General features: G+C 44.1%; 2 long non-coding RNA genes across 2 annotated transcripts in view; both read left to right on the top strand.

The window, feature by feature from the left end:
* LOC143831117 (uncharacterized) overlaps positions 1–12,284 on the top strand; it is a 62,752-nt gene extending 50,468 nt beyond the window's left edge. The window contains exon 5 of the long non-coding RNA XR_013228728.1: positions 12,191–12,284. This is a non-coding gene — a long non-coding RNA (uncharacterized LOC143831117). The remainder of the gene's footprint in view (positions 1–12,190) is intronic.
* Positions 12,285–18,229: 5,945 nt separating this feature from the next.
* The window catches only part of LOC143831116 (uncharacterized), a 49,998-nt gene continuing 43,673 nt past the window's right edge, over positions 18,230–24,554 (top strand). Inside the window, exon 1 of the long non-coding RNA XR_013228727.1 lies at positions 18,230–18,309. This is a non-coding gene — a long non-coding RNA (uncharacterized LOC143831116). The remainder of the gene's footprint in view (positions 18,310–24,554) is intronic.

Raw genomic sequence — 24,554 nt, 5'->3', positions numbered from 1 at the left:
TTCCTGCAGATTTGGAAACGTAGCCTGGGTAGGGTAGGGACCTCGCTGTAGTAAATGCCATGGAGTCCACCCTCCAAAGCATCCGTTTTCTGCAGGAGGATAAATGTCTGTAGTTTGGTAGCTTTAATTCCAGGGGATCAGTACCCTCTGTGGGCTGTAATGTCTAGAGCTTACCCTTCAAAGATACCATTTTTTTCTAGGGGAAGATCTCCAGGCCCTGCCTGGAAACTGGCAAACTTAACTGCAAATCAGGTGTTTCAGTAAACGGTGACTTCTTGAAAACTGCCCTGAGCCTCAGGGGAGGGCAATAGGCAAGTACAATAAATAAATAAATAATAAAGTGTTGCAAGTGTTCCCAAAGGTAAGTAATATGTCCAAATTTGCACATAACTGCTTCTTGCTTCCATTCTCACCTCCCAACAGAGAGGATATTTTCTCTGCCATCTCTATGGTCAAGCAGCAACTCAGCAAACAAGAAGTTTCTTGATCCACACAAGCATTATTAGTGCCAACTGCAGTTTGTTAGCAAACCCTCTACAAGGTCTAGGTTGCAATCTAGAGGTTTGGAGATTATCTGAATTCAGACAATACAACAAATCTAAGTGTGATCAAGTGATGCTTGGCTGTAACGTCTAAATGCCGACTAAAGTTGTCAGATTAAAAGGGCTAATAATAATTATGTAAAAATAGAAGTGGTACATGCAGCTTGTCCTCTCTCTTAAATAAGTATTAAGATACAAGAAGTCTTTCCATCTTTGCATTTGATGCACTCAGTGTGGGAAAAACAACAGCCAAATTCTGAATAACCCTATATTTGCAGTCACAAGAAGGTCACCATTCATGGATGGCTTCAGTTTGGAAGATCAGGCCTATCCTAGCCACTTTTCCAAAGTATCTATTCTAACAGTGAACAAGGCCTAACTCTACTGAAATGCCATTTCCCAGGAGGCTCAAGGTAGACTGAGGAATTAATCAGAGCTTGAATGGGGGAGGATAAGGAAGCATGAATTAAAGTGTTAATGACTCTTAAAAGCTTTCCACTTCCACTTATCTTGTTAGCTCTAATGGGAAATCTTTGCAGCTACTCAAATCTACTAAGGTAACACATGTTTATTGGCAATGTGGTAAGGCGGGAGCTCTGTTGTTGGATCAGCAATTAATTGGTTTATCCCTTTCCCACAGTTATTTTCAATAAATATCCACCGGGAGACCAATGACTGCTTTGTCCTTCGTGCAGTGTTGTGAAAGCCATGGGGATTTGTACTTTATCCAATTGAGTGGAGGCCTGGGACACAATGTCCGGGGGGGGGGGGGTTCTGCCTGGTAACCCCTGTCTACTTAGCATGGTGCTGCTCATTTCAGCAGATTCTCCTGGGCTTTTAAATAAGGTGTGATCAGAATTTCCTGGAAACAAAAGAGTGAGACATCAGTTAATGAGAGCGAAAAAGAACAAAATCATTGATGAATAGCTGAATAATGAAAACCTCTTTTGGGCTCTCAGCTGTATTAAAAACCTTGTTCTCCAAAGGTAGTTTGCCCTTGCTCACTCTCTGGGAACCCTACAGCAAAGGAAACCATTTAGCGCTGCCTGAATGCCCTCTGGAAAAATTGTCTGCCTCAATTTTCTGTTGGAAATTATGAGGGCTGTCAGCTTTTAAACTGGCCCTTCTAGCTGTCCATTTAATCTCAGATGACTCTGCAAGCAATTATCAAAAATAATCCTTTGCACATCTCATTGAGCCAGAGTGCCAGAATATGAAGATTCACAGTTCAGAAGGTACAACGTTAAGATCAATGGGAGTTTTTCAACTGATCCAGGGAGGAATAGTTTGAACCCAACATGTCGACACTCATATAAGAGGTTACGAATAAGAATTTATCTGCATATCCTCCCTATCAAGTAGATACATTTAATGCTATATTCATATCCTGCAATAGCCATTGCAACCTTTGGAAAAGGATGGGCTATGGTCTAAATAAGATCATTGTGTTCATGTTCTTTAAAATATCATACCTCCAACTGAAAGTAAGGTTGTCAAATCTGTGTTGGGAAAGTCCTAGAGATTTTTGGTTGGTGATTGGGAAGGAGGGGGGGAGGGGAAGGGAAGAAGCTCGGTAGGTTATAATGACATATTGTTCACTTTCCAAAGCTGTTATTGCCACCAGAAGAACGGATCTCTGTACTCTGTAATTCCAGGAGAAGTCCATGCTTCACCTAGAAGCTGATAACCCTGAAAAGTAAAGTTTACTTTTGCATATCAGTATTTAGCCATAACCTGATGGTGCATGGAACAACCCAATCCTATGTGTGTTCATTCAGAAGTAAATCCTACTGCTTTCAAAGTGATTTTCTCCTAGGTAAGTGAACATTGGCTTGCACCCTAATTTGTGATTTCTGAATCAGCATACTAGGAATACTATTATGCTTTCCAACTCTGAATCCCAAGATCTGGACACAAAAGAAAGAAGGGATAAGGCAGAGAAGACTGCGAAAGCAGCTAAAGTCTGCAATGGAAATGTCACAAACTATTTTCAAAAACATAAAACGAGTTCACATTAATCTACCCCTGTCTATTGACGAAAGGGGAAACCTCCTGGTTGCCTCATGCTTGGCTACTCAATGAGACCCCTGGCCAACAATTCAAAAATGTTTCTTTCAGCAGGTCTACATTGCGATTCAGTATCATACCCATTCCACTCCTTATTCTGAAACCAAGCATATTTAAATATTTTGGAAGGGAGCAGGATAGTTGGCCAAAGGAAGGAGCGCAAAATTTCACAAATCCCAAGTTCCCGAGAAGACAGAGATACCACTGATCCACTTCCATGTTACAACACACTGCTGGTATAAAGGGAAACAACCCAATGCTCCAACTCCTTTCACCCAAGGTATCTAAAAACATATTTTAAGTACCACGACATATCTAAGGACATTTCATCCATCAGTTTCGACTTCTGTTAAGGACATTGTTAGAAAATCCAAAAATTTGCAAAAGTTAGATATTTCTTGATGACCCTTGGAAATTGCTGGGCCTCAGGCCCATTCCGCACAAGGACCAATGTTGCCAATTGGTTTCACAAAGCAATAACGCTATTTTAAATAGTGGAATCTCGGTGTTCCGCATACCTTCATTTGTAGTGGAATCCAGTAGCGTTTCATTCGTTCCCCACAGGTTTCCGGTCTTGCAGGAATCGCTAGAAAGGAAGCAATTTTTTCTGTGCTTGTTCCTGCCCCTGGCCATCAAACGAACAGCCAATGGGTGGTTGTTATCATGCTCCCAAAAAGCCCCTTTCCCTTTAAGCACAGTTTTAAAAAAACACACACACATAAACATGTTTCAACGAATATGCCTTGATTCTTCCTAACGTAGAGACCCATCTAGCTGGCATGTGAGCTTGCGAGTCATCGTTACCACGCTCCCCCGAGTGGAACCCCCCCCCCGCACGGGTGCCATTTTTGGCCGAAATTAAAGGGAACTGGCAAACAGGGGGCTGTGTTGTGCTTGGGGACTTAGGGGAGCTTTAAAGCACTTCTGTGGAGGGACTGCAGCGGGAGAAGCCTCGCTGGGTGAATCAAGCCTCACTGGTTTGTTGCTTTCCCCGCTCGCTCCGAGAGAACCAGGGGGAGGGACTTTGTTGAAACCACTACATTGTGAACGCACAGGTCTTTTTCGCAAGTGTTGCAGGTTGTTGGCAGGAGTGTAGTGATTTTATGAGGGTGAATCCACTTTTCTGGATTCCCCAAAAATCGCTACAACGATTTTCGCGCTAGTGTTGCAGGAGTGTTGCAGATTGCTCGCGATGTCATGTGAAACGTAGTTTTAGTGGCGAAAACAAAATGCAATACTAGTGCTATATTAAAGTCGTGCAGAATGGACCTCAGTTTTACCAAGTTAGGGCAAAACTGTAAGACAACAACTTTATATCAACTCTGGATTAGTTGGGTTGGAGGGGGAGGGGAGTTGCCTTCTGAAATCACCCTGAGTGAAAGGAGAAGGCAGGTAGAGGTTGAATCCTACATAACAGAATATGCATATGTTGTAAAGGCAGTAAGTTATTTAATAACAACAAAACCCAATGTTGCCAGATTTAATTATTAGGCTACGGAATGGCTGCCAGAGGGTGTTGCTCTAGTCTACATGAATTGGCAGGCTCTGTGTAGTTTACCAGCCAAGAAGTCTTGAAGGGGGGGGAGTTATTACTATGAAAAGCCATAATATTCTCTAAAATGGCCCACTGAGCTATTTTTCTCCAGAACTGGAGATGAGCAAAATTTCCATATTTATTAGAGCTGTGCATTTTGGGGTGTTTTTCTGGATTGTACAGCTCACCCAAACAATTCTCCTGACAAATGTGAGTAAGTTAATGTAGGAAATTAAAATACTCTCTTGTAAAGCAGGCAGAGGCAAAGATATGACAGAACATGGATTGTGGACCAGAACAAAGGCAGAAATGCCTGGCATCCCAAGAAGGACAGGCAGAGATACACAGCAGACACGAGGACTTTTATTGGGCAACCCAAGGAAACTGACAGCGTTGCAGAGAAAACCAAAAAGAGCAAGGAGCAGGGCATAGTAGACACAGGAGACCACATTAGGAACCCCCCCCCCCTCGCCAAGCCAGCTTGGATGCCGAGGCAGCGGCAGCAAAAGTAGCACGCTGTACTGGCACAGGTTTGCACTACGCATCCCAAGAAAGAAAGGCAGCATGGCAGAATGAGTAGAGGCCTACACTGCTCAGTCACTGAGTGTGAATGCTTGATTGAAAACCAAGCCTAGGATGACTGGTCTCATTGGACAACACTTGACAGTACATTCCTTGGAGCTGCAATGAATACCGCTTTCCTGATTTGGAAGATAAGTAAGTGGTAGCAGGGGGGCTGTTGTTGTTGTTGTTGTTGTTGCTGTTATCACTATTAGCTGTTCAAAGTCATGCTTTGCAGAAGAAAAGCAAGATTAAAATATTTAGATTTTTTAAATTATGGTGAAAACTTAACTTACACTCAAGAAGATTCAGAGTATATTTACCTGTCCAGAAGAGTTGAGATTCGTGGGGGACCAGCAGCATGACAGTGGGGGAGGCAGTAAACAGCCCAGGTGGGCTGATTATGGGGGGGGGGGGTTATAGCTAAAATGTAGCCTCTAGCCATGTGCTTGAAGCCCCAAACAGTAGGCTGATGGTTGCTTCCTGAGAACTAGAGGTTTCTCAAGAGGGGGCAATACCTGTTAAATATCAACAAATAGTTATGAAATGGTGTGGCTAAATGTTTGCATATGCTGATAAACCCCAGGCATTGAGAAATGGAAGAGGGTGAGGAAGATTATTCATAGGAAGGGAGTAACTGCTTATCCTGATGGCCCATTAATGCAGCCGTGTTTGGAGGAGGAATGCATGACGGCCTTGCAACATCAGGATATAACTGTTTGTTCCATCATGCTTCCTTTGTTTGATCTGGTCCACAATCCATTTTCTGAACCCAGAAATGCATTTTTTATTTCTATGACGGATGCCTCTGGGAGCCAATCCAAGCTGTCTTTCTAACCATTAAAAGTAGTTGTAGCCTCCCTCTTGCCTGAGAAAAGCAGAATTCCTAATAAAATAATCGTCACTTTGAGTACCTGAAGTATATGAAGGAATTCTTAATGGTCCCAGGAGTAACAGGAATAGTAGGAAACATCCCATATGAGCTAAATAGGAAAAATATCATTCACAGTAGAGTTGCCAATTGCAACTGGTGGGAGATGTGCCTGGGGGGAGTGATATCATGGCATTGGTGGAATGCTAATTGCCCCCCACCCCACTAGGGTTCTTAACTCCAGCCTGGGAAATTCATAAGAGATTTGGGGGTGGTGAATACAGGGGGATGAATCTTTCACATGCAATCTATGATATAGCATAGAGTGCGCTCTGCATATCTGCCATTTTTCTCCAGAGGAACTGTTCTCTGTAGTCTTGCAATCAGTTGTAATTCAAAACAACTCCAGGCTTCAGCTGGAGTTTGGCAATTGTACCCAATTCTATTTGGTGTTGGATATTGGGTGGTGAACCATTTATAGAGAATATACAAACTTATATGGTTGAACAAATATACACCACTATACAGCTGTCTGTCGATTGTCTTCTTGGCTTCACCTGAAGTTTGGCAACTGTACCCAATTCCCCCAGCACTTCCCTCCTCTGCCACTGAACTGAGTGGCAAAAAGCAGAGCCAGCAGACTGGTAGGTCTTGCACTAAAGTGGATGACCTGTTCTTCTGATTTCAAATACTGGTTCAGAATAAGAGGTGCAGGGGGTGGGGGAGTATGCTACTTACATAGAATCGGCTCACTCAGTCTGTTAACAGACTAGGGTTGCCATGCTCCAGGTGTGACCTGGAGAGCTTCCATAATGACAACTGATCTTCACATGCCAAAGATCAGTTCCTCTGGAGAAAATGTCTGCTTCACTATTTTACTTTTCTGCAATCCCTCCCTAGCCCAGGCTCCATTCCCAAAATCTCCAGGAATTTCCCAAATCAGAGTTGGCAACCCCAGCACTAACACAATGTTAAGAATGACAGGAAGACAGCAGGAAAAATCTTCCATGCCAGGATTTGGGCTGAATCTGCACAGAGCTTTTATTCCAATCCCAGGTCAATTCAATCCCTGCCATCTACACTGAATGCTATTTCCATTTTGATTTGGGGCAATTTAAATTTTCCCTCTGCAACAAGCATGATTGATCCAGAGTAGGGTTGTACACTGCATCATCTGAATCAGCTTTTCCAGGTCGCCGCTGCAGCACACAATCCTAATCTGGAGTGACTCTACATTTCCCCTGCAATATCCTGGAGTGGATATAACCCTCGATATTTGAAAAATTAGCATGAGTAAGCATGCAGCTGTCTACTTTCCCCGAAATAATTTGCTGCTGGGCCTTCAATGATGTAGAAAAGCCCTGATTGGCCAGGGAATCAGTTCAAAGGCTTCCTCATTCCAAGGTTGCAAGGCTTCCCTTAAAGAGGAAGTCCTAACTTCTCTCGGCAGAGATTAGCCTCTTAGATTTATTCCATCTGCTCTGCTGTCTCCAATCCTCTCCCCCCGCTCCCATTCAAGAAAAGAAAGAATGAGGCTCCTGCTACACTTGGCTCCCCCCCCCCTTTCTGAGCTTCCCTAATCATGTGCAGAACATACGGTTGTGCGCTTCAGCATCCAAAGTGGCCATTCAAGGCCAAAGCAGCCAGAGCCGCAGCACGGGGGGAGGGGTGGTGCCTGCACCAGCATGCCAGTTGGCGCGCATATGTAGATGCAGAGCTCTGAACCTATGTGTAGGTGCCTTGTTGCGCGCTGCCACTGGCGCCTCCCCTGGCCCCTACGGCGCTGGCTGCTTCGGCCTGGAACAGCCATTTCAGACACCAAATCACACAACCCTACCAGAACACTTTTCTGTTTCAATGGGTGGGGGGGGGATAGAGGAAGGCCTGAGTTCAAATCAATCTGAATTCAGCAGGATCCACAATGGAATAAACAAAGCAGAATCAGCCCAGGTTTATTTTGCTGAATGATGTTTCATATCGGTTTAATGATCTGCTAACTCTCATTCCTCCTCCTGAATCTAAGCTCTGCTTGAATAACCTAAACCAGACAGCTGGGCCTCAGAATAACTACTCTTTGGTTTTCCAGCTGTCTTGTCATAATGAGGACAATAGCAATTTTTAAGATCAGTTAATAAATACTAAACATTAATAGTAGATATGAATAAATCAAATCCTTGTATTAATGTTGTTGGTCCCTTTTATGTAACCAACGCAACAGCAAACAAACCTTGTGGTGCCATCATGAGTTATGCCCTTCTAAATCCATCTGTTTCCTGGCACAATTCAAATGGCTGGTTCTGACACTTGGGACCCGAAATGGGGTATGACCCAAAATGGCATGAGGCCAGGTATTTGAACAGCCATCTCCTCCCATACTATCCAGCCCTCTAATTAAGATTTGCACTGAAGCCCTTTCTGGGACCTCACCTCCAGAGGTCAGATGCCTAGCATGCGGCTGGTATTTTCTGTGGCAGCACCTCCCCTCTGGAAGCCCCCCTTAGCCGAGACTTGCTTGTGAGCAGCAGCCCAAACACAGACTCTGAAAAAAGCATCATGGAAATATTTTACATAATTAAACCCATATGGACTTAGAAGGGTGTAACTCTGCTTAGGATGGCCGTAGTGTGTACTGCACCGGGGGGGGGGGGGTCTTGACTCTCCTCTGTAAGGCACTGCTAAATTGTGTTTTTTTGTTGTTGTTGTTATTATTATTATTATTATTATTATTATTATTAGATTTATAGCCCGCCACTCCCTTGAGGCTCGTGGCAGGTAACAATATCGCAATTCCCCATTAAAACCCCATAAAACAATAATAACATTGCCAATATTGCCGGCATGGCAAGAATGGCAGCTCAACTCCCCCCCCCTCCCTCCCACTACTAGCGGGTGGAGAGGAGGTCCTGATGATGTTTTGCTTCGGGTCCAGAACCCGAGTCCCCGGGGGAGGCATAGATCTATTATCAGCCCCGGCCTCAACCATAAACCTGGCGGAAGAGCTCCGTCTTGCAGGCCCTGCGGAATGTTGAAAGATCCCGCAGGGCCCGCAGCTCTCCCGGGAGCTCATTCCACCAGGTCGGGGCCAGGACTGAAAAGGCCCTGGCCCTGGTCGAGGCCAGGCGTGCTTCCCTAGGGCCGGGAACGACCAACAGGTTTTCACCCGCAGAGCGCAAGGCCCTGTGAGGGGCATAGGGCGATAGGCAGTCCCTCAGGTATGTGGGTGTAAATAGCTGAGGGAGTCTGTTGGATGCAATGTTGGATTTGAATATAGGAAAGTGGATTTCAGACTATCTTTCTGGGAATTCTGATCTAGCAGTAAGCAGCTTGCTTATGAGCCAGCATGAACCAGGGCAAGCAGTCTTATCTGACTTTTACATGTTTAATCAGAAGTAAGCCCCACTCAAAGGAACCAGGCCTGTTTCCTAATAAGCATACTTAGGGTTTCAGCCTTAATCAATCTAAGTGAACTCCCAGTATTTTCTGTAAGACTTACAGTGTAATCTTATGAAGAGTTGCATCCTTCCAAGTCCGTTGACTTCAGTGGAATTAGAAGGATTTAACTCTGCTTATGCCTCTTTCAAATGCTGACCCAACTCTGAGCTATTTTTCCATGACATAATTGCTCTGCATAACTGCTTATGTGTGTGAATGCTGCAACTACGTGGGTGTGGCCAATTTCATGGGGCCAATTGTACCTGATCAATACCCTAGTTTCTGATCAATTACCAACCCCACTCATGCAGTTGCGATTTTCAGAGATGCACTACAGAGTCACTGGAATTTTCTGCATGCATAACTTATTCCTGCTTTTCTAAGCAGCCAATCCACTAACATCAGAATTCCCTTCCTTTGCATTTTTTCAGTTGTTATATCAATTAAGTTTCTTACAAGCAGGACTTTAAAAATCAGGACTGTTGTCATAGCGGGCATCACAGTATCAACTTCCATTTTTGCTATATCAATGTATTAACATATCACCAGAAGAAGAGGTAGGCCAACTTTTCTCAGCTTTTGTACCATTGATAAACCCCCGAAACATTCTTTGGGCTTCGAGAAACCCCAGAAGTGGCTCCATCATCTGGAACTACTCGGTGAGTGGTATCATATTTCACTAAGCCCTTAGTGGGTGGAGAGTGGGTGGGGCCAGTCCGGGTGTGGGACCAATTGGAAGGCACAAAGCGCCTTCCGATTGGGCCCTAACCAGCAACAGCCAGAGCTCTGCCCAGAAGCCAGAACGACCATCGTAAGTAGGCAGTCAATCCGGCTGCTAGGCTCGCTGCTGGGGAGGGGACCGGGGATGGCTTCCCTGGGGCCCTCCGAGCAGAAGACAGCCCCCGGGGAAGCCACAACATGGGTGGGGAGGGCTTCCCTGAGGCCTCCGAGCAGGCCCACCGTGTTGCAACCATGGTGGGCCTTCTGGGAGGCCCCCAGGGAAGCTGCGACGTCGACTGTGAGGGGGATGGGTGGGGAGGGCTTCCCCAAGGCCTCCAAGCGGCGGGCCTGCTCAGAAGCCCCCAGAGAAGTCATGACGTCAGCGGGGAGGGGGGCAGCCGGGGAGGGGGATGGCCTTCCCTGGGACAGCCACGCCGGGGGCAGGGGGCCCTTCAAAGACTGTCCTTAGGGACGGGCTTTGAATCTAGTACAAAATATGATTCGGAAGTGCAACTGTGTACATGCCCACCTGGGGCCACTCCCAGCCCAGTATTGGCCATTTGGGGGGGGGGGATTGAGATAGATAGATAGATAGATAGATAGATAGATAGATAGATAGATAGAGAGAGAGAGAGAGAGAGAGAGAGAGAGAGAGAGAGAGAGAGATCACCTCATAAGTGCTTAATACATTTTTATCATTTGCAAGAAGGTGGGATTGCGATCCCACCTTTGTGCAAATAACCCCTCTCCGCCTCTCCCACAGCATAAAAATTCTGGCCTGACTGACTCCAGACCTGGTCCACCACCAAAAAATGTCCCCTGTGGGATGCAGGAAGTGGCAGAGCATGTTGCTCCACTGCAACGCACCAGGGACAGCCCAGTGAGGCTGCCGCCATGCGGAATCAGTACAACAGTCACCACTCAAATCAAAAGTGATAACAAATACCCTCCCCCAAAAAACTAATAATTATATTCCCATGAAAAATAAACACAGTAAGGGATCATGCTGGATATCAAGGCAGTCTTAAGAGATGTATTGTTACTGAGCAATTTAAAAAATAAATATCAAAGGCATGCCTACAGACTTAAGCTACACTAGGACATTTCCTTGTTTCAGCCAAGGCTGAATATCTAGAGAGCCAGGCACAAAGGCAAAGAGTGAAGATTGAGTGGCCAGAAAGAGCAATGAGTGCCTTTTAAAAAGGCAAGAAAGCAAATGACCACAGCAAAAGGGGGGCAGAGGAATAAAAAGATACCAATTGCTACAGACATGCGGGAAGAGCAATGATCATTTCTATGCCTTCTTATAGCAATATGGAGGAATACATTTATTGAATGTTTTCTAAGTAAAAATTTGATGACAGGAGGGATAGAAATTCCTTGGGGGGAAGATGGGTGGGACCAAGAGTGAGGTTGCCCCATGGTCATGGTCTGGTCAGCAGGAAGTGGGTAGGAAAAGGGAGGAACCAACAAAAGCACAGGAAATATTATGCACACACACATACACAACTCATATCTCATTGCTAGGAAAAGACTGATAAAAGTATGGGGGGAAATGTGGAGCAAAAACTAATAGTGCAAAAGAATACGTGGAAGACAGAGGATAAATGAAAGTATGGAGCCAGATGGAAAACCCCATTGTTACCTTTGTTGGTTTCAAATTGTCAAAGTAACCTCCCTGGTTTGTAGAGTAAGAAGAGCAAGCACTCCATACATGTAGCATTTAGTAGAAAAGAGCAAGAGTCCAGTAGCACCTTAAAGAAGGACAACATTTCTGGTAGAGTATGAGCTTTTATGACTCATGAAAGCTCATGTCCCAGCACAAATTTTGTTCGTCTTTAAGGTACTACTGGATTCTTGCTCTTTTCTACTGCTACAGATAGACTAACATGGCTATTCATGTTGATCTATGAAGTATTTTGTCTACCATTGACTAAGTTAAGCGTATCACAGCTTCCCAAGCTGCTTAACCCCACATAGCTCTCCCAGGTCTCCCATTGCAGAGTAGTTCTGCGTACCAGCAGAAAACATCCCACAGCACCCCCTTGCTTTGTCATTGTCCACAGAAGCGAAGTGCCTGACCCAGCACAGTTCTTAACTCGATGACTAGAACCTTGGAATTCAAGGGAAGCATTGCATGGGCAAGTTCATGCCTGCACTAAATTTTTGAGCAGCTTTCAATGACTGTACTTTGGTTTTAGCACTGGCACCCTAGGTGGGAAAGAGGAAGCAGGGAGCTTATAAAAGCTCACGTTGATCTGATTACTAATCACCGGAGCCTGTGAGACAGAACCTAGTTTGTATTTCTAATTGGAAGTTAACTTTGTCCCTTTAAGGCCATTGTATAATAATGTGTGGGTTCATAGCATGTCTTCTTGTTCTCACTTCCCCCACCCTTCTCTCTGGCTTTTGACTAAAATATCCCTGCAGATCCCTTAATTGCACCCCCTTTCTCTCCATTAGGTAACATTATGATGTTGATGATCCCCATCATTGCTTAATGGCCACCTCATGTTTTCCTGGGTTCCATCTCTAACCAAGACCAATATGTGATCAGGTGAGAAAGTTCTTGCTGCTGCTGATCCTGCTTTCCTATCCCTCCTTTCCTTGTTGTCATTTTGTAGTATCACATTATTTTATTTATTTAATTGATTATTATACTGCCGTTTCAGTGAGCTAGCTCAGGGCAATGTACATCATTTCATAAATACAACAATTAATAGTTAAAACAATTAATTAAAACTAAGTTGAAAATCAGTCTGTCAGCAATTAAAAATAATATCCACATCAACAGTCCCGGTTATGTATGCCTGCAGCACGTCCAGGAGTAGATTGTGGTCTGAGCGGGTCTTTTATAGGGCAAGCCCAGTAGGAAAGTGTTGACCTAATGGCTGAGAAACAGGGAGGAAAAAGAGGTCTGGGTCCTCAGAAACAGGCCCCCTGGGGACACTGCATCTTTTTTCATTTCAATTTATTTATTAAATTATACTCTGCCCTTCATATAACTCAAGAAAGCTTACAGATTCAAATTTAAAACACAGAGAATTCAATAAAATCCCATTTTCTCTTTAAAAATGGCTGCATCCTACAACCCTCTAAAACAGGGGTAGCCAACCTGTGGTCCTCCAGATGTTCATGGTCTGGAGGACCACAGGTTGGCTACCCCTGCTCTAAAAGCTCTATCAAACAGATTAGCCTTGCTACTGCGCCTACACAACACTCTGGGTGGTGCCCCCAGGAGCTGATTACATAAGAAGAAGATGTTGTGATGACTACAGGCACATATAGGTTTAAAAAGAGATTAGATTATTATTATTATTATTATTATTATTATTATTATTATTATTTGATTTATTTGACTTGCCCCGATGTACCCCACAAGGTAGTCTATAGGGGCGCGAGAACTCATCTCCCACTGCAACCCTCTGGGTCTGGTTCTGGAAAAAGGAGCGTATCCAGCACCAGGCTGTGCCTCTTATCCCCGTGCTGGCGAGGCGGTGGACCAATATCTCATGATCCACGATGTCAAAGGCCGCCGACAGGTCTAAGAGGACCAGCACAGATGACCCGCCTGTATCCAGCTGGCGACGGAGGATAGAGTTCTCAGTGGTCTATCAGCTATGGTGACTAAAAGAAATCTCCATATTCAGAGGCAGTAAACATCTGAATATCCATGCCAGGAAGGAATATCAAGTGAAGGCCTTGATCTCTGTGCTTTGTTGTTGATCCTCCAGAGGAACTGGTTAGCCACTGTGTGAGACAGGAAGTTGGAACACATGGACTCTGGTCTCATCCAGTAGGGCTCTTCTTATGTTCTTAACAAACAGCAGGTGGCAACTTGAGAAGGATAACTACCCCACATAGGACCACAGGCTAACTGCCTGGTGGAAAAAAAAGAGGAGCCATATGCAAAGAGACAGGGCATTTCCACACATCTTTACAAATAGTGTTACGCCAGCCAAATAGTGTAATGTTAAATATAATCGCGCCTCCCGGCCCCTTCTCACTTTTTTCCTGTCTCGCTCTTCTCTGCCGCCTTTTTGCACTTCTCACCCTCCACATTGCTTGCTTGAAATGGCGGAAGAGAGCAATGCGGTTTATACGACTCTTTTCCACCTGTCATTAAAGCCAGGCAGCCGATCCGCTTTCTTCAAGCTTTAAAGGTCCTGCAATGCCCACTATTTTTTTAATGCATACTTCTCCATTGCTATGCCTATACATCTAATCATAGGTGCAGAGTGCTTTCAAGAGTCAAAGCTTCCTTTGTTGGATGGGAAGAGACAGTGCTTGAGATATGTGGGATCCTAACAGATTAAGAAAAGAGTTAAAGTTCAAGCAAGTACAAAAAAACAGTGAACTCATAGTAAAGTGCATGGGAAAACCATCATGGCCTTAGTCATAGCTGATGTGCAAATTCATCTCAGCTTCTCAGGCTTTCTGAGACCTCTGAGGTTTTGTAGCATAGGTTGCTTTGATCCTTTATAACAAAGTTACCTTGTCCTGGCTTGTGCAAAGATCATGTGGCTAGTTTATTAGCATAAATTGAAAGCAGAAATTGGAGGGAATGTTGCATGTAGGATGCAACCCACAGCCTATGTACAGCATTCAGTTCCCTGATGCAAAAAAAAAGCAGCCACGGCTACTTCTATGTATTCAGGGTCCCTTTGAGTGAAGATCTCTTCCCACACTGAGAATGTCCATGTAAAACATATTGAGCATTACTAGTATTACTTGATGCTGGAGGGAGGAGAGAAAACTTACTTGGAGACATTTGTAACTAAACTACCTGATTGCACAAAATGTAAAGGACTGTAAGAGGGCTCTTTCTCTACAATGTGTAGGGTTTTTTTAAATGAAAATCCTTTGGGTGATGGCTGGAGTTCTCCTGGGATCACAACAGCGATCAGTTCATCTGGAGGAAATGGCTACTTTGGAAGATGGACTGTATGGCATTATACCCCATTGAAGTCCGTCCCCTTCCCAAACCTCAGAGTCCTCAGGCTTCACCCCCAAGATCTGCAGCAGCCAGGTTGGCACTTGCTTTTCAAGGAAAGGGAGGCGGCAGACTCCACCTCATCTTCCCTCTGTTGCCTTTTTCAAGGTATCCCAGCAGGGAGCTTTTCAGCATGAGGCTCAGGTAGGCGGTTTCCTATGCACTTCCCCACAGATGTTGTGTCATCTGCACTTCCCATTCACAGTTACTCATGCAGCGCCAGCCCTCTCGCTGCTCTGTGGTTTTGCCTTTTTGGAACTCAGGTCTCAGCTTCTAGCAGCCCACACAGATGCTATTTGAAAAGGCAACGCATAATTCAGCATCCGCAGCAATTTATTTCCTCCTGACCCCAGCACTGTTTCCCTCCTCTGCTGCCATTATATGCTTCCTCCTAATCAACCAAGAAGGGCTGGGAGGGGAGCAGGTCCCAGACACGAAGCAGCAAGGTCTTTAATTACTGTCATTTGGGGATATTCTGGCAGGCCCGCCTCCAGGGCTTGCCTTTTCATGATGCTTGTGAGATCGTCCGCTGGGAGCAAACGCCCCCGGCTTGTCATTTGTCAGACTTTGCCTTGAGAGGCTTTTTGCTGACTATTAATAGGTATACATGCTTAAAACTCCGTTTGTAAAAGTAACTCTCTAGAGAAAAGCTACCTTTAAAAATGGTTGTTCCACCTGTTGATGGGCATTTGCTGGCAGGGGCTCATGGGAATTGTAGTCCATGGACATCTGGAGGACCACAGGTTGACTACCCCTGCCGTAAAGGATCTTTGCTGACTTGCTTTGTTCATTCACTAGAGTGAAAGCCCGTTGCTAGAATGAAAGCTCCTATATGGAGGTCAAGAAGCAACAGTGAGAACCGGGCATGGAATCACTGATTGGTTCAAAATTGAGAAAGGAGTTCGGCAAGGCTGTATACTGTCGCCTTGCCTATTTAACTTATATGCAGAGCACATCATGAGGAAGGCGGGGTTAGATGAGTCAGAAATTGGAATCAAGATTGCGAAGAGGAACTAAAGAGCCTGTTGATGTGGGTGAAGGAGGAGAGTGCAAGAGTTGGCTTGAAACTCAACATCAAGAAAATGAAGATCATGGCATCCGGCCCTCTCAATTCCTGGCAAATAGATGGGGAAGAAATGGAGGTAGTAACAGATTTCATTTTCCTGGGCTCCAAGATCACTGTGGATCACTGCGGATGGGGAATGCAACAAACAAATTAAAAGACGCTTGCTCCTGGGGAGGAAAGCTATGGCAAAATTAGACGGCATCCTAAAAAGCAGAGACATCACGCTGCCAACAAAAGTGCGTCTAGTCAAGGCTATGGTCTTCCCAGTTGCAATGTATGGCTGTGAAAGTTGCACCATAAGGAAGGCCGAGCGTCAAAGAATTGAGCGTTACCTTTCTCCCATACACACACATTTACCAAAAGCTAGGCAGGGAAGGCCCAAAGGGCAGGCCATGCTGGGAGACTGTGGGTGTAGCCTGCATCCTTCCCACCCCCCACATCTTCCAAAGGCTGGGCCAGGCCGAGAATGCTGCGGTGGTGGGCTGCCTCCTTTCCACCCTCTTCCTCACATTTCTCAAAGGCCAAGCTAGGTGGGGAAGGTCACAGAGATCTGAAAGCTCTTCTTCAGACTGCAGAGATCGTTCCACTGGAGGAAAGAGCTGCTTGGGCCAGGGATGGGGGGGCTGTGTAGCACTCCCCTCCTCCACCTACACACACACAGAAAACACAGAAGACGAAAGCATCCTTCCCTTCTCAAATTGCAAGCCTTATGAACCACACAATCACCTCTCCGTGTAGGAAATAGCTGAGTATCTCCCTCCTGCAACAATTTCTTTTGCCTGTGCTCTAGCTACATCTCTTTAAGGCAATGGCAATTTATACAGCTTGGTGTAGTGGTTAAGAGCAACAGCTTCTAATGTGGAGTTCTGGATTTGATTCCCTGTTCCTCCGCATGCTGGGTGACCTTGGACTAGTCACAGTTCTGTTGGAAACTGTTCTCACAGAGCAATTTCTCTCAAAGCTCTTTCAACCTCATCTACCTCACAGCGTTTCAGCTGTGGGGAGAGGCAGGGAAGGCTAAGCAGGATAGAAAAATCAACTCTTGTTCTTCTGGGAAGGTGCTACTGAGAAACAGTGTCTCACACTCCCCCTCCATATGTCCCCATGGCCTCATGGTACTTCTGTGGCCCATCTACACTTTCCCCATTCTCCATGCCATTGGTCTCAAATTTGTTTTGTTGTGATGCTCTTGGAAAGATTGCAGCAAGACCAAGGTGGTATCCATATGGAAAGGAAAAGTGTACATCTTCCCAGTCCCATCCACATCAACATTATTTTTTCCTGCTGCAATTACCTGTGGTGATTACACCCAAAGCATTCCTCCCTTCACAGATTGCAAATTACAAACCTCACATGACTTACTTATGAGTATACATTCCCAGGGCAGTGGCTTTTCCTGACTGCCCTGGGTCCCAGGGTGCTGGCAGGGGACCATTTACAGACCTCCCATAGTTCCTCCTCCAGAAGGCACACAGAGACTGTGCCAGGAGGCAGCTCGGTCCCCCACCTCCATCATGTCCTCTGAGTTGAAAGAGGCCAGGGCAATTTACTGGCAATAGTGCATGCTCTGAGGCTGGCTCCTCTTCCACCCAGCAAAGTTCTGAAACTGGCAGGAAGTTGGAGGTGGAGAGCTAACTCCTTTTTAGCATTCCCTGGCTGACAGCTCCCTCCTGATTGGGGATAAACTACTAAGGTGGGCCATTCCTATCTGAACACCATCTCCTATTGGGGGAATATTTCCAGGGGGGGGCAATCAGGTAGGAAATGACTTATCTGCATGGAATTTAAGCTGATTGGCCTTCATTGACATTGTGCAATTTGAACTGATTGGCCCTCATTGGCATAATACTATTTGAACTAATTGGCCCTCATTGGTAGGGTGCAGTTTGAATTGATTGGCCCTCATTGGCAGAATGCTCCATCTCTGTTGGTGGCATACCCCCCAGGGATGGCCAAATAGGTAGCGGTTGAGTAGTCAGCTTGAATGTTATAAGGTTTATTGATACTGATAGGACACTTTTCTTATTGAGACTCAAGGCAGATTGCATGATATAAAATCATTCAATCAAATAGCATGTTCTGATCCAGCAGGGCTCTTCTTATATTCTTCTCCCATATATGGCATCTCATCAACAGCATGAGGAACGTGTTTTTGCTGCCTGCCTAAAACTGCAAGAGGGGAGGGGGAGCATTAAGCACATGGCAAGTATGATTCGTGACTAGTAGGCTGCATCCAGCTTGGCCTCTGTGAAATAAACAACCAGCACAAGCTGAAGCAGGCTCCATGGATCAGATGCACATAAACAGCATGTCCAAGGGCCTAAATTAGAGTTGTGTGGGTGCGACCTAAAAGAAAAAAATGTGTTTGCAGCCTGTGCTCCTACCGTAGGTGGTTATTAAAGGAACCTTCAATTCTGCTTTGCCATTGTTTTTTTTCCACACCCAGCATCTGAAAGGACTCCCCCTGAATTCAGAGGGATGCTGTAGATCATGCCCCATGATCACAAAAAGGACTTGCAGTTGGTAAGTATTTAACCCCAAGAGGAACCTCCAGGGATCCTACTGTACGGCTCAGGAATGATGAATTGATGTGGCAGGTTAAATAGCAGAGGTTAAGCAAAGTCTAATGATGGATGGGAGATGTAGTTGCCATGGAAATTACTAGGGAGCAGGCATAGCGATAAGACCCACATGTAATAGAGGTTTGATTAATGAGATCCTTGCAGGGATGTTTTGTTTTAAACTGAGATCCTGCTATAAAATCTCTGCCCTCTGCAAAGAGGGAGCAAAGTAGGCAATCTTTCAATATAATACGTGCCTGACAGTGTATTCCTGTTTGGCATTTGCCCTTCAGCTGCTTCAGGTGCATAAGTTTCCTATTGAACTGTTGTGCTGCTCATTGATTATTCTTTCATTCATTGTTTTCTTCCTCCATTCATTCATTGTCCTTTCCATTCATATTTTCCCAGTATTTTCCCAGAAAACTAAGCACTGTTCATTAGTTTTCTGTTTCACAATGATTTCTACTAAACTCTCCCTGTCTTACCCACCTCTCTTTTGGAGATAAAACAGCTGCCTAAAAGTACTGTACAGGAAATGGTCACTGGCCAAAGGAATGCACTTCCAGTGTGCCTAGTAAAATTATGGCACAAGGAAATATTCAGATTTAGTAAAGCAAACCTCTGTGCCTTTGCCACTGCCACACCCCCTCCCCACACACCATAAAGATAATGATATTGACTTTCCTTGCGGAATTGTTGAGAACATTATGGAAACAAGGCATATCAAATACATTAAACACTTGGAAGTCCCACATAAATGCTGAAGAGGTTCCCTTTATAAAAGAAACTTTGGCTCCAATTTTTTTTACTGATTCTCACAGTGATGAGTAAGGAAATATTAAGGAAGAGTGGCTTTTGTTAGGTAGCTGGCTATCTCAGTGAAATGCTGCCTTTTGCCATAAGGTTTGGATGATATGCAAATATATTTAAAGTAAACCAATTAAAAGCCAGATGATTAATCAACGAAGGCCTGTAATCAGTTTTCAATCTGAGGATTTATCGAAACACACGAAGCAAAGCCAGTCTTCCTTTCCTAATGTGGAGAGCGGAATCTATCCCAGGCCTATTACCAACTGTGCTTTCTCATTGTTTCCTCTTGCCCGGTTATTATCTCTGAATGGCTGCTTTCACTAGCCTATGCTGATGAGTTCTCTACTCTCAGCAATTATAGGTTTGATCATTCCTGCCATGATGCTGTGTTGTGGAAGGAGGCTGTGTGGTCTGTGGCCAAGGTAAACTGAGGTGAGCCATGCTGCTGACTTGCCCGTCAAGTTAATTAGGAGTGGGCGGCTGATATCCCTGTGAGATCTGAGACAGTGAGGCAGCAAAGATTGGATCCAGTCATCTTTTGAATGCAAAAACAAAAGGGGGGGCAATAGAGAGATGCAGCTGAGAGCTGGGTTTGACATTCCTTTTCAGTCTGGGGTAGGGTAATTTTAGGGAAATGTCTTCCTCTGCTCAAGTCTTCCAATAGTAGTTGGCTCATGGTATAACCAAGCCTACTGAGCGCCCCCAAGTGCTTCAGGATAAAAAGAGGAAAACATCACTGTAGATCTTTGAAATCTCAATAGACTAGCAAAGGGACAGAAAGTGAGGGGAGGAATCATTAATTAACGTGACAGATTTACTTGTTTGACATTGCTTACTAGACTACAGCCAAGCTGGGAATTCTGCCCAGATAATAGGCACAGTCTAATGAAACTTGCACATGTTTGAGCTAGATATTAACAAAGTTTTAGGAATGGAAATTTACAGAGATGTTATTAATATAGGGCTTTGATTTTCTGTAAATGTTGTTGGCTTGCTCACTGTTGATTTATATTTAAAATCAAATCTGCAACATGTACATTTTGCTCGTATTTTGTGATTTCTGTTTCTAACCATATTTTTCTTTGTTATGAGTTTGAATATTTGAATATTTGAATATTAATCCCTATTTATCTCAACAGAACTTAAAAGTCACTTCCTAGTGCCCTGTGTCACCATCTCTCAATTGCTTTGGTCACATGGTTTTCTCATATTTGTGGAGCTTATAATTTTAAAATAAACAATTTGAGGAGATAGAGGTAGAGTCTTGATTACTTTAGACACAGTAGATCATTTTGCTCATATTTTCCATGACTTCCACTGTATGTCTAAAGACAAGCATTCCAAACACTAGATAGGTCTCTTGCAAACTCACTGGAGGCTTGAACATCAAATCCAGTTTGCACTATGCACTACCAGATGTGCAGCTCATGTTAGCTGTGGCCATTCCTTTGTTAGATTAATGACTCAAAATGGTTAGTTGATGCTTCCTCAAAGGGTGCTAGTTATTAGGAGATGAAAGCCTAATGACTCTGCTGTGAGACCTTGAAGAATGTGACCCTTCTGAGCGCACTGGGGAAGGGGAGGTAGAAGAAACAGCAGAGACTGGGGGGCAGCGAGGAAAGGAGAGTCAACTGAAGTCTTTATTTTAATTTCCCCGGCAAGTTATTCCAAGTAGGCAAGGATCATAAGCTCAATATCTAAGGGTACACTGGTAGGCCCTAATGTAGAAGATGAAAGCTGTCCAATGGACCATTCACATACAAGGTCAGAACATCAAAATGTTGGGGAGAGCTCCAGGTATGCAGAAATAAAGGCCCTTTAAAATTACTCCCCCCCCCAAAAAAAAAAGACCTTACAAAGGCAAAATAAGGACTCTACTGAGATTTTTTTTTTGGGGGGGGGAGTAGAACCATGCCACTCCAGCCCCTGAGAATGTATAGATACTGGAGGGGGAGATTCTGGAGGGTGGATTTCTAAATTGTCCTCTCTGTGATGTTTCAAAGCTTCTCAGTTTAGATAACCCCCTTTGACTGAACCAACATCGTTATTAATATTCAATAGTTCTAGCTGTCACATTTCTAATATTGATGAGTATATCTTAAAAGAGGACAAAGATTTAAAAGTCATTCCAACAGCCAAGTCCCCTGGATGAGATTCAAGCAGCTATTGCAGTCCAGTGTCAACTGGTGCACCGTCAACCTTGGAATCAGTACAGATTGTTCCGGAGGATTACAGCCTAAAGCATACCCTTAACATGTTGTTAAGATATGGTGAACTTAGTCACATTGCTGCCATTTTTACTGAGAGGATCTCAAGAGTTCATCCAGGAAGTATTAGCAGTGGGCCAACACAGAAAGTCAAAATTAGTCTAAATAATTTGGAACAGCTTATTTACTCTCAAACAAAAGACTAGCTGTTTACAGCAATAAATTGTGTAAATTATGACTTGTTTGTTGCAAATCTCCTGAATTAAAAAAATTGGGTAATGTTATATAAGAAGGCCACAATCCAATGCAGAATGAAGCTCATTGATTCCAGTGGGTTCCAGGGCACTAAAGCCTGTGATGGATTGTGGCTAGGTCATTCAGGTGGAAAAGTTCTGGGGAAAAACCCTCACATTTTAGGGTCACCTGCTGATATAAGTACCAGTGTGTGACATTTTAAAGCTGCCACTAAGTCAGCAGCAAGAAGCACATTTTTCCCACCATTGATTAAACTGGGGATTAGGGAGATTTTATGCTTTAAAAAAATGTCCCACAATGAAGAAAGTTTAAGTAGCATTAAACACAAACTAAATTGTGAGACTAATACTATCACGTGTTCTCAAGATACCAGTCCAAATAATGCCACTTCTGTCGTTTTTCTGACACTCTACAACTCAAGGTAGTATTTACCTAAACCAACTGTTGTCAATAACAGGGTAAATTTTACTGTCAGTATAAGAATGCAAGATGATTGGGTTTTGTCAGTTTTGTAAGCTGTTCCATTGGTCTGTTCCATATGGCTTTTAAGCTGTTGTTAAATAATGCACACAGAAAAAGATATGATTGTTGAACAGGTCTTTATTTCTGCAGGCAAAATATGTGTTCTGCCAACAGCTAGAATCTTCTGTCAATTGGCTGTAGCAGGCACGTGACTCATCATCTGCGTTATCATAATGATGTCTTGTGTCTTGTTCCAAAAGCAATTCCTCCAATACAGTACAACACAGAGTCCACCGATGGCATCTAGTCCATCTGCTGAGACAAAGGCCTTTCACACATCTCAGTTCCTTCAATTAGGAATGCTAGGGATTGGTTCTTGGTAGGGATGTCAGCCTCCAGGTGGGCCCTGAGGATCCCCAGAATTAGTTACTCCAGATCATATCTTTTGGAGCAAATGGATGCTTTGGAATATGGATTCCATGGCATTCTACCCCATTGGGGTCCCTGCCCTCCCCAGACTCCACCCCCAAATCTCCAGGAGTTTCCCAACCTGGAACTGGCAACCTTACCTGCCCACCTTCCACCCGTGGCCAGGGAGGACATGGCAGTCCTAGTCCTTAGACTGTTGTATATAAAACATGCAGTGTAAGATTAAGCTATGACCTGAAATATTAAGCAAGTCCAACCTGACTCAATCAAGGAAGTCGCAGCCCCTAGACCTGAGCAAGATGGTTAACAATATGACATTCTGGAGGTCATTAATGCATAGGGATCTATAAGTAGGAAGTGATTTGATAGCACTTCTCTCTCTCACTCACTCACTCACACACACACACACACTCATTTGGCTCATTTCTATAGGACTCAATTATGAGGCTGCATGAATCATTCATTTACTTACATGTATTTATATTCTCCCCCCTCACTTCTTCCAAAGAGTTTAGGACAGTTTAAATAGTTCTTCTCTTCACCAGCAACCTTGTAAAGTAAAATAGGCTGAGCTACTGACTGGCCCAAAGTCACTCCCATGGAGCTTCATGGCAGAGGATAGATTTGAACGTGGGTCTGCCCATTTCTAGATTAGCACCAACAAATGCTACACACTACTGCACCTCATAACAGAAAAAGGAAAAGACTGAGCCAGCGTGCAGACGTTTAGCACTTACTCCAGCATGTATTATTTGGGGTATGAATGAACTGGCTTATTTGGAGTATGAATGAGAGCCAGCTTGGTATAGTGGCTAGGAGTGCGGACTTCTAATCTGGCGAGCCGTGTTTGATTCTGACCGAGCAGGAATATCAGGGCTCTCTCAGCCTCACCTGTCTCACAGGGTGTCTGTTGTGGGGAGAGGAAAGGGAAAGCAACTGTAAGCCGCTTTGAGTAGTAGACTCAAAGTAGACTCTTTTGTCGGTAGATTATGATTCTGCAAGAAACTAGTAGATTATGATTCTGCAAGAAAGTATATGTTTTCCAGTAAAAAAAGAAGAAGAGTCGGGTAGACAAAAGAGGCATATAAAGAGGCATATAAGAACCAACTCTTCTTCTTCTACTGGAAAACATATATTTCTTGCAGAATCATAATCTACTAGTTTGGAAAGCTTCATCCAGACAAGACAAAAAGATGCTGTCAGATGTGGAGTTCATAACACAAATGAAGGACCAAAATCAATGTTAACACTCAGTAAGACTGAAAACAAGCCATGGTACAGCACGTAACCGGTAAGTCTGATCCGCTAATATGCCTTTAATGGAGCCCTACTTGTCTGATACCACTACTCTTTATATGATCTGGTATTATGCTATGTTTGCTTTATTAGTTGTCTAGAGGATCATTTTAAATTAAAAAAATATTTTTCCTGAGTAGCATATAATAAAAAAATATTCTGTAAAGAATACCAAAAAAAGAAAAGAAAAAAAGAATTAGCTGCTGACGTGCAGGTTTTTGGTTCAATCTCCAGGGAGCCTGGAACTCTAAGAAATTCTGTTCCATTTTCCCCTTCTAGTTCCTGATTTGAATAATAGAATCACAGAGTTCGAAAGGGCTACTCAAAGATTGGCACCTTAGGCAGCCAATTCCATTGCTGAACTGTGCTGACTGGAAAAAAGTCCCTTTTATCTAGCTGGTGCCATTTTGTATGTAGTTTAAACCCATTACTGTGGGTCTTTGCTGTCAACAGGAACTGCTCCCTACCCTCTTCCAACGTGGCAACCTTTTGAATACTTAAAGAGAGCAATTGTGTCCCCTCTCAACCTCTTTTCCAGACTAAACATTCCCAAGTCCCTCTGCCGTTCCTCATGGGGCTTGGTCCCCCAGGCCCTAATTCTATATGCTGTGTTTCTCTGCATCCATTCTATTTGGTCTGCATTCTTTCTGAAATGAGATCTCAAGAACTGCACACAGTACTCCAGGGGCAGTCTGACCAATGCGGGACACAGTGGGACTATGACATCTTGCGATTTTGATGTGATGCC

Source organism: Paroedura picta, chromosome 3 (assembly GCF_049243985.1).
Source record: "Paroedura picta isolate Pp20150507F chromosome 3, Ppicta_v3.0, whole genome shotgun sequence".
Lineage (NCBI taxonomy): Eukaryota > Metazoa > Chordata > Lepidosauria > Squamata > Gekkonidae > Paroedura > Paroedura picta.
This window is presented reverse-complemented; position numbering and strand designations above follow the sequence as displayed.